This window comes from Geotrypetes seraphini, chromosome 16 (assembly GCF_902459505.1).
Source record: "Geotrypetes seraphini chromosome 16, aGeoSer1.1, whole genome shotgun sequence".
NCBI lineage: Eukaryota > Metazoa > Chordata > Amphibia > Gymnophiona > Dermophiidae > Geotrypetes > Geotrypetes seraphini.
In genome coordinates this window covers 41,674,364-41,684,353 of record NC_047099.1, presented here as the reverse complement: position 1 = coordinate 41,684,353, position 9,990 = coordinate 41,674,364, and positions in this window count along the sequence as shown.

Sequence of the window (9,990 nt, the reverse complement as noted above, 5' to 3'; positions counted from 1 at the left end):
AGGTAATGGGAAAGAGAGGAAAGGAAAAGGGGCACAGGAAGAAAAGAGAATCGAGGGGAAAAGAGACAATAGACATGAGAGAAGGTGAGAAAAGAGTAAGAAGTGAGAGATGAGAAAACGAGGGAAATATGGAGAAAACAGAACCGAGGGGAAAAGAGACAATGGAAGTGAGAGGGTGAGAAAGGAGAGATGAGAATGAGAGCGATGAGAAAGCGAGGGAAATATGGAGAGAAAAGAACTGAGGGGGAGAGAGACAATGGAAGTGAAAAGGAAGACAAAAAAGCAAAGAGAAAGGGAGATGACAAGAGGTAATGGGAAAGAGAGGAAAGGAAAAGGGGCACAAGAAGAAAAGAGAATTGAGGGGAAAAGAGACAATGGAAGTGAGAGAGGGTGAGAAAAAAGTAAGAAATGAGAGATCAGAAAGCGAGAGAAATATGGAGAGAAAAGAACTTGGGGGGGAGAGAAACAATGGAAGTGAAAAGGAAGACAAAAAAGCAAAGAGAAAGGGAGAAGAAAAGAGGTAATAGAAAATAGAACTGAAGGGACAGAGAGGGGAGTATAAAGAAAAAAGAACTGAGGGGGAAAGAGACAATGAAAAGTGAAAAAAAGAGTAATGAGAGGGTGGAACGAGAAAGGAAGAATAAAAGGGATGACAGAAAGAAATGAAGGGAAGAAAAGGGAAAACCAGGAAAAAAGGCAGAGGAGCAAAGAAACAATGGGAGAGAGAGAAAGAGAGAGAAGGTGAGAAAAGAGAAATAAATGGGAACAAAGGGAAAAGGAGAAGAACAGAGGCAACAAAAGAGGAAGGGAAAGAGGTTTATGGAGGGTAAAAGAGGCAAAGGGTGAAAAGGACAAAGAGGAGAGGGAAGGCCAAAGGGAAAGATTCTTATGGGTTCTGTTATTTCCCCTACTGAATTACAATAGAGGTCAGCCAGGGGTCAGAGTCGGCAGCACCTCTTATATCACCCACAGAGCTGATTTATGGCCAGGCCATGCCGGCGACCAGGGCTCTATCTCACTCCGCCCCCCACCCCCTTGGCAGCCCACAATCTTGATACGGCACAGAGACTCTGTCCGGTCTTTCACCGAGAGGAAGCCCAGGACAGGCCAGTCTGGGGAGGAAGTGTTGCAGTCTTGCTGACTTTAATTCTGCACACACCTTCTAAATGCCAGGAGGAAGCTCTTGCCCAGGGAACGTGCTGCAGACCCTCAGCGTTGCAGTTCAGGCTGAGGCGCCCCGGGCGCCTCTCACCCTCATGACGCTACTGCAAACAGGATCCTACCGTAGTTATGCACAAGGGATTGTTTTCTGTATTTCAATAGCCCCAATGTGAGTTTGGCACTTTAGAGTTTCCATATTGCTCCCGAAAAAAAGAGGACAGATTGAGATATCCGGGTTTTAGTTTCATTGAAAGCAAGCACGCATCAAGCATTTTGTATCTATATGTGATCCGCCCATGCCCCACCTCATCAACAACCCCTTCACAGTTATGTGCTTTAGAAATGAGGAGCAAGGTTTATATAATAAAGTCGTAAGTGTAACTGCAAATTAGTGCCAAGGTAATACTCATTAAGCCAATTACTGTTTTTTTAATACCAACTGAGTGCCAATTAGCACCAATTTTTGAAAAAAAATTGGGGTGTCTAGCAGTTTAAAAAATGGGCATTTCTTCACCCTGACCTTTGGACATCTTGCGTAAACCATCCAAAGAGGGACTTAGACGTCCTTTCAAAAATGGCTCTCAGAGGTACATACTACGGCTGGAAATCAGAACTAAACTGGTTAGGGGCTCTTTGGATTCAGTGTAATTCCATTTTCAGTTGTCCTGCCCTGGATTGAATCTTTCTTTGCCAGACAATTGACCATCCCACATCAACAGTATAAGATCTCTCGGAATTCGGAACAGTTACAGACAAAGCAGCATCCAAAGATGGAACTGAGTGGGTTTTGTGCCAGATTGGACAAGATTTCCAAGAAGAAAGACTTTGTCTTCCAGATCTCAGGATCACACGGTGAATTGGTAAATGGAATTACTCTTTCAATGTTCACCACTTCATTGCCTCATCAATGCATCGTAATGTGCCCCAACACAGACTGTTCTCTTGTTGAAATCCCGGAATATGGCTTTATTTTCCCATGGATAACTCTAATTATGCTGTCCATATTTCTAGTATTTTCTTGGATGGCCACTAGTTTTAGCTCAGTACTCTCTTTTTTTTCTGGACTTCACTTGGAGGAAGGAAAGGTGAGTAGTAGAATTGTCTCCAATATAGCCGGCTTTGAGTTTGGCGCTAAATGGCCTTAGCCAGATAAGGGTCGCCAAATATTAGCAGCTAGCTCCGACCAAGCGATTTAATTGGTCAGTGGCCAGCTAAATTGCTCTGAATATTGGACCCAGAATATCTTGTCCTAGAGATCAATTCATCTTGAATTTTCCCCTTAGCATAGGCGTTGGAATGGGGGAAGCCACAGGGGCCCTGACCTCCCCCAAAAAATGGCGGTCAGTAATGGCTCTACTCCCCCACCTACCTCTTCCCGGCCGCCATAATTTTAAATCTGTGGGCAGCTGCCTGACCTGCAACCCTTCATTCTGCAGCATCCTACGCAGGAACAGGAAGTCGCTACAAAACGAAGACTTCTGGGGACAGGCCTGCTTGTGGCAGCTGCACGAAGACTTAAAATTACAGTGACCAGGTAAGATAGGTGGACGAGTAGGGAGCTGGAGAGAGAGGCCGTGTCACAGGATTCTGCTTGGGCTAGGGTGGAGTTTTTGGGGCCCCCCATACATAAAAGCATTCTACTGCCTATACCCCTTAGTTCGTTCCTGCTAAGTGACAAAGCTTTGGAATGTATTACCATTATCCACTAGATCTGAGCCTAATTATGCTCTCCATGCAGTAACGACCCTTTAAATCCTTTTGAGCTTCAGGCAGTTACCGCAGCGGCCTGCGCTAAATGGCTTTGTGAAAGAGGCCCATATTAGGTTTCATCGAAAACTAAAAACTTTTCTTTTTCTGAAATATTTGAATATCTAATGTTAAGAGGAGAATTATAAGAAATATTCCCAGAAAAGGCTGGTGTTCTTTCTGAAGCTACGAACTCTAGATTTGATAATTGTGGTACAGAAACATTAATATTGTATTGCCTTAAGAGTCAAATGAACCAATCAATATTTCACTTTTTATTCGTATCTGACATGCACTGTAAACTTTTTTTAAAAAAGGAAATCAGTCATTCTCCCCCTCTTTTACGAACGCATAGCGTGAAAGGCGATATAGCAAATATGATAATTAACATTTGCAGGCTGCTAAATGCGTTTGCGGTTGGGACCCACTCAGTCAGGTCCGGATTTCCGAATAAATTAGGTCATCGTATTATAAGGGAGCCTCATGCTTCACTAGCATGGCAAATGATTAAACCCCCAAATGTACTTCTTATTTAAATGAGAGGGGCTGCTTAAAATTTACAATTTAGGGGCCCCAATATACAGAAATCTGGCCCTGCCTTCCATGCGACCAAAAATTCTTGCAATGTATATGTACGAGGCTTATCACGAACCAGAAAGGAAATGCATCGGTCAGAGAGGAATTAATTGCTCATTGTAAAAAAAAAAGAGGGAGGGTGCAGTGTTGCTGAAAGTAACTTCCTCTCAGAGAAGGACAGGGAGGGGGGAAAGGAGGTTTGGGCCTTTCTTTCTAGGCCTCTTTATTGCAATTAAAAGGAAAGATTTACAGATCAGGTTGTAAAGCCTCAAGGGTTAGGGTTGGTTTTTTTAAAATGTTATTGGAAATTGGAAGCAGCTGTGCCTAGGGGAATTGTGCTGGGAGCAGATGGTAGAATGGTCTTTTCTAATAAGTGGGATTTTGATACTCAGCTGTGACATTTATTGCAGGTCAGAGGTAGCCCAGTCTTCCTCTGGAAAACCCTGTGGAGACTGCTTTTAGGGAACTGGGTAAAGATTTGCCTTGTTGGACGTTTGTTCATATTTTACCATAACAATTGATGAAACAGATAAGAGCCAGGGAGGGACCTCCTGAAAAGTTTTGCCAATCGCCCAAAGGGGGCTCTTGGGATAAGCGCCTCTGTTCTTGCTAAGCAGAAATTCTTTTCTCTTACCACTAGAGGGAGCCAACTGTAGAGCATGAGGTTTTAGATATCTACCATTGACATTCACACAACTCCAGTAGGGCTCAGTCCTTAGCATATTGGTAGAGCCCCATCTGCTTGGTAAATAGCCAGTTGTCAAGGAGGCAGTTGGCTGGCACAACTTGCACCTTGATTGCTATAGTCTGCCCAGATTACAGAACTCATTGATGACCTTCCGGAAAGCGGTAAAGACCCTCCTCTTCAACTAAAATTCGACCGCAGTCTACGCCTCCCCCTCCCCCTCTTCTCCATTCTAAACTTCTACTTAAATTGCTATATAGCCCATTCTTAACCTGTACTTAATTTGCCGTATAGTCCTTGTACTTAGACTACTGTATAGTCATTGTATTGTCCAAATGTACTCCACTGTGAATGTTTGCTTGTAGGTCATTCTGAGCTACTGGGAGGACAGGATAAAAATCTAAATAAATAAATTAGTGGTTTCTTGTGTTTGGAAGGAGGCTATCAGGGGAACAAGCAGACACTCTCCAAATCTCTCCCCATTTAAGCAACTGTGATGTTTCCCCACACTCTCTGGACTAGGGTTGCCAAATGGCTCCAGAAACTACCTTTCACAGCAGGAGGGGCAAGTTGCCTTGAAACGACCTATGTAGGCAAAACATAAACTCATGTCGGCTGACTGTATTCTCTCCCCAATATGATTTAATTTAAGTGAAATTAGATTAACATAGAAACATAGAAGATGACGGCAGAAAAGGGCTATAGCCCATCAAGTCTGCCCACCCTACTGACCCTTCCTCTTAAGTCTATACCTAGTGACTATTTCTTCAGATTGACCCCCTTAGGGATCCCCTATAGGCATCCCATTTATTCTTAAAGTCCAACACGACGCAGGTCTCGATCAGCCCATCAAGTCTGCTGACCCATCCTCTTAAGTCTATACCTAGTGACCGATGTTTCAGTTCGACCCTCGTAGGGATTCCACATAGGTATCCCATTTATTCTTAAAGTCCAGCACGCTGCTGGCCTCGATCATCTGCGCTGGAAGCTCATTCCAACGGTCAACCACTCTTTCTGTGAAGAAATACTTCCTGAATTGATGAATTGGCTTTATCAATATGAAATTCTGTCTCACAACTGTACTAATAGCATTAAGCATTGAAAAATGATAGAAAATTGAACTGAAGAAGAGTTTTTGATTAATTAACACGGGGGAGCCGGTAGCATGGAATATTGCTATTCCTTGGGTTTTGGCCAGGTACTAGGGACCTGGATTGGCCACTGTGAGAACGGGTTACTGGGTTTGATGGACCATTGGTCTGACCCATTTGGAAGTAAAACCCAGATGTGTCAATCCATCCCCCTTTTTCTGGAGCAAGAAGTAATTTCAAAAGAAAGTCGCCAGCGTCCTGGGAGTGCAGCTCTTCCTCCGATAAGCTTCCAGTTTAATCCCTCCGAAGCACAGGGCTGCTTGTTCCTGGTGGCAGGACAGCATGGACGCCCCAAAAGGGAACAAAAACAGCATAGCTGTCTGTATTGTCCATCATTACCACTATTTTCCAGCCCAATGATGACATGAACTTGTGGTTACTCAGACTCCCACCCAGCTTAGTCATTAAGAAATACCAGCATTTATAATCAGACCTTTGATGAGTTTAATTAAGGGATTAAAAAGACAAGGTTAGAACTCTGCTGCATTATGGAAAAGAAAGAGTGAGGAGGGAGGCAGAGAGAGGATCAGAGGGAGAAACGGAGGGAAAAGAGACCAAGATGGATAAGGAGAAAAGAGAGAGATTCTGGGGTTTTTTTTCCTGGTTTATGTTTGCATTAATAGGAAGGTTCATGCTATACTTAGTAACATAGTACATGACGGCAGATAAAGACCGAATGGTCCATCTAGTCTGCCCAACCTGATTCAATCTAAAAATTTGTTGGGTTTTTTTTTTCTTCTTCTTCTTAGCTATTTCTGGGCAAGAATCTATTGAGTATTCTAGGTGAAGGGCTGGTGGAGGACAGAACTGAGATGTAATCATCTTTGCAACTAGCACAGCTCCAAAGGAAATGTATTTATTTATTCAGTTTTCTATACTGTTTCCCAGGGGAGCTCAGAATGGTTTACAAGCATTTTTCCCTGTCTGTCCCTGAGCTCACAATCTATCTACCTGGGGCAATGGGGGGGTTGAGTGACTTACCCAGGGTCACAAGGAGCAGCGTGGGTTTTGAACCCACAACCTCAGGGTGCTGAGGCTGTAGCTTTAACCACTGCGCCACTCTAGAAATCCAAATGGAGTAAAGTGAGCCTTAGGCAATGAAGCCATTGTGACATCACTGATGAGGTTGGCTTTTATTGGTGGAATGAGGCATTATGATGTCACAATACCCCAGCTCTGGTTACCAGAGGCTCTTCACACTCTACCTGATGTACCTAGGGAAATGGGGGGATTGAGTGACTTGCCCAGGGTCACAAGGAGCAGCGTGGGTTTGAACCCACAACCTCAGGTTGCTGAGGCTGTAGCTTTAACCACTGCGCCAGATGCCCCCAGTTACACAGATAAAAGAAGCAGCTGGAAGAACATTGCTCTAGAATAGGGTTTCTCAACCCACACTGGGACCTAGCCAGCCAGGTGGCATGCGGTCAGGGCCTTCAGGGGATTTGCCCCTTCCCCTAAAATAGGGTTACCAGTCGTCCGGATTTCCCCGGACATATCCTTCTTTTCAAGGACATGCCAGGGGTCTGGAAAGCTTTTTAAAACCCGGCACTTTGTCCAGGTTTTGAAAAGCTTCCTGTAAAAATCGCATCAGGAGGGAACATCCGCAGACACAACACGTGCGCATGCCGTCTGGGGGCGGGACTGGGGCAGGCCTGTAGGCGTACCCTTTGGGAAAATCTGGTCACCCCACCCTAAAGGCCCTGAGGGCACTGCTCTGAAGTTGATTGGTTGAGCAGGCAACAGGCAGATATTGCTCAGCCAATCAAATTCAGATCAGTCCCGTCAGGGCATTCAGAGGGTTACGAAAATCCTCCCTCAGTTATGGAACCAGCTACCCAGACAGATAAGGTCCTTCCGTAGAGCAATAAAGACCTTCCTGAACAGCTTCCGCAATTTACTCTCCAATTACTCTTTGCTACGACTCTCGAATCGTTCTATAATTGTCTAAATGCAACCTAATTGTTGTCATGACTATTCCGTTCTTAAATTGATTGTGAAAGTCAAATTGTAACCCGTTCTGAGCTTCTGGGAAACCGGGATCAAAATCGAAATAAAAGCCAAGAGCCCAGCTTTTTTTCTTTGATGCAGTTTGACTGGTTGATCAGGCTGCTTCAAGCAGGACTGGAGAGCTGGGGATTCACCGAATCTCCTGAAAGCCCTCACCGCCTGCCACTTTGCTTGCAAATGTATCTGGCTGTGGATATCCTGATAACCTGACTGGCTGGGTGTGTCCCACTCCCAAGGACCAGGTTTCAAGCCACTGCCCTAGAAGGATCAGTGTTGATTTTCCATCTGTTTTCCTGGGGGGAAGGAGCGTGCACAGCCAGGGAAGGGAAGCAGGGCAATGCACCCGGGGGGCAGTGTTCGCAGAACAAAATATTGTTCTTGAGATATGTCATCATAATGCTTTGACTATTCAGCAGTTTGGACTATTAAGATCTTGCCAAGAAAAATACTGAAAGTTAAAATAACACAGGAATGAAATTAAAGGCATAATCAAGTACAGCCAGGACTGTGAGGAGAAATCTGTTTCCCATGCTAGCAGGTGGATATTCACATTCTCTGCTCCTTTGCGATAGATCGGTCATGCTGTGAACCCCCTAGAATGTGCTAGGTATTAGAGAATGACACGGGGACAACTTTTTCCCCGTCCCCGCGGGAACTCTTTTGCCATCTCGTCCCGGTGAGTTCTTTTCCTGTCCCTGCCTCATTCCTGCAAGCTCCGTCCTCATCTGCAAAAGCCTCAAACCCTTTAAAATCATCAGAGTTTGAGGCTTGTGCGGTTAAGGCAGAGCTTACAGAATCGGGGCTGGGATGGGGACGGGGACAAATTTGTCCCTGTGTCATTCTCTATTAATTATCTTAGCACAATTTATACTCTAAACATGATTAGATCTTCATGTCATTGCTGATAAGAGAGAAAATAACCCCATAAATCATTCAAACCAAAGAAATGTTCATTGATTTTTTTTTTTTTCAACCAGAAGCTTCAAGAGGGGGGTGGAGGACCGCCCTGGGTGCCAAGTCAGTGGGGGCACTGGCACCTTTCTGCCCCGCCCATGCCTCCACCCACCCCGCACCTCTATTATCTTTGCTAGCGCGAGCAACTTCTTCTACCTTTTGCTTGTGCAAGCCCTGGTTTCCCGCCGAATCACTTCCGGGTCACGGGGCCAGGATCGGCCAGTTATCAATGCACATGCCGCCTTGAGGTGTCTGTGTGTCTACAGATAAATCTCAGGCTGCTGCCTATGTGACAAGTTAGTTTAATAATTGAAAAAAACCAACAGTACCATATTTTTTTTACTACCAAACCAGACACACATACAAAAATGAAAAAAAAAACCCCTAAAATTCCTCTTGGCTTCAAGAAGAAAAAGAGAAAAGAATTTATCAGAGTGGAAGTTTGGAAACAACACGCAATAAAAATATATTTCTTCCAGATGTGTCCATTCCAAATCTTTTACGATCAATTTTTGTCCTTTCCTAATGGCAGATCTAATCTGTTTCCTCTGGCAATGCCACTGTATCTTGTTTAATTGCCACACTAACCTCTTCCCTTTCTCACTCCTGAAGGGATTCCAGCGAGTTTGCTAACAATGCTAAGAGGACCTTGACCCTGCTGTAGTGCCAGAGGCCAGAGGTGCTGGATGTTTGAAGACTTTGATGAGGAGAGCAATTTGGAAGGGATATGGTGGGTAGAGAAATGATGAAAGGCTTCGATAATCCCCCTTGTGAGTACAGTGAGGGAGCTGGTTTATTTAGCTTTGAAAAGAGGAGAGGAAAGGCTGACTTGGGAGCAGTCTTCAAATATACAAAGAGGGTTTATAGGGGGAGAAGTGCCTGGGGTTGGGGCACGAGATGACTTGATTAAATCACAGCAGGTTAGTGATACAGACAGACAAGCACTGGAAAACTTCCTCAAGATGCCGGGGGAGCTCTCCGTTCAAAGAGGGGCCATTGGATAAATCAGGTGACCATTTCCCCTGGACAAGATGAATTGGGTGTTGGTGTTACCTCACTGCTTACAGCGGCTTTAGTCCTGCTGCCCTAAGAAATAGTTCCCTGCATACACCAGTGGAAAACCAGAACAGGATCAGCCTTTTTGGATTGACCTGGCAACCCTAACTTCCGTTTATAAGCAGACATATCTGCATTTGGTCATGGTTTAGTCCAGGGGTGGGCAACTCCAGTCCTCGAGGGACGGAATCCAGTCAGGTTTCCAGGATTTCCCCAATGAATATGTATTGAAAGCAGTGCATGCAAATAGATCTCATATCCATTGGGGAAATCCTAAAAACCCGACTGGATTCCGGCCCTCGAGGACCAGAGTTGCCCACCCCTGGTTTAGTAGGAAGGAGCATCCCTCCAGCTGGGCATTCAATTGAAAGGTACATGGGGGGGTGGAGGGCCTGATCCTTGGAGGTGCTAGGAGGAGTTCAGGGCAGTGGTGGCAGGAGGGAGTGGGTATCCCTTCTGCCTGGCTTGCTTTGGGAGGGTCCATTGCAGGAAGATTCCCTTGTCGCAATTAGCTGATGGAAAGGGATCAGGCACGATTTTCTAACAGGCGACTGTAACATGAGAGAATTGGGTCGGTTAGGTGGGGCTGGGCATCTGTCCCTTAGGGTGGACCCGATTCTGTATGGGACGCCAGTGTGCGATTCTCAGCCACTT